Consider the following 625-nt stretch of genomic DNA (forward strand, 5'->3'; position numbering starts at 1 on the left):
GTGACACACTCATATAGATTTTCCTTGCCAACTCCGGACAAGAGTGCAGTTCAGATGCCCTTCTTCCTCCATCCTCTCACTTCCCCTTTCAAGAAATGATAATATATTGTATCTAGGATATACTGCAACATATCTAACATATATAGGACTGCTTGCCATCTGGGGGAGGGGGTGGAGGGAGGGAGGGGAAAAATCGGAACAGAAGCGAGTGCAAGGGATAATGTTGTAAAAAAAATTACCCTGGCATGCATTCTGTCAATATAAAGTTATTATAAAATAAAAGAAAATATATTAGCTTTGTGCAGTGGCAGTATCGTAGCCAATGAGGTTTATCCGAGGCGCGATTATTGCTAATTGAAAACTTTTCCCAAGAAAATATATTAAAAAAAGAAAAAAAATAAAGGGAAAAAAATAAATGACAATAATTTCTTCCCCCATATTTTCCTTTCCCCCCTCCAGGTGACGTATTTCTAATCGTTTCTCATTTGTGATATAGAACCTCAAATTCCTAGTCTTACAATTCAGCACAAAACAATGCAATAAACATCCATCAAATTCTTCCTTTGTGAGAGTTTTTGACCTATGTACAGAAGACAAAAAGACAAAAATCCCAAAACACAATTGT

The 625-nt window shown here is 36.5% G+C and overlaps 1 pseudogene; it reads left to right on the plus strand.

The window, feature by feature from the left end:
• The first annotated feature begins 293 nt into the window (after positions 1-293).
• Positions 294-376, plus strand: LOC127539534 (uncharacterized; annotated as a pseudogene).
• Positions 377-625: the final 249 nt, after the last annotated feature.

This window comes from Antechinus flavipes, chromosome 5 (assembly GCF_016432865.1).
Source record: "Antechinus flavipes isolate AdamAnt ecotype Samford, QLD, Australia chromosome 5, AdamAnt_v2, whole genome shotgun sequence".
Taxonomy (NCBI): Eukaryota; Metazoa; Chordata; class Mammalia; order Dasyuromorphia; family Dasyuridae; genus Antechinus; species Antechinus flavipes.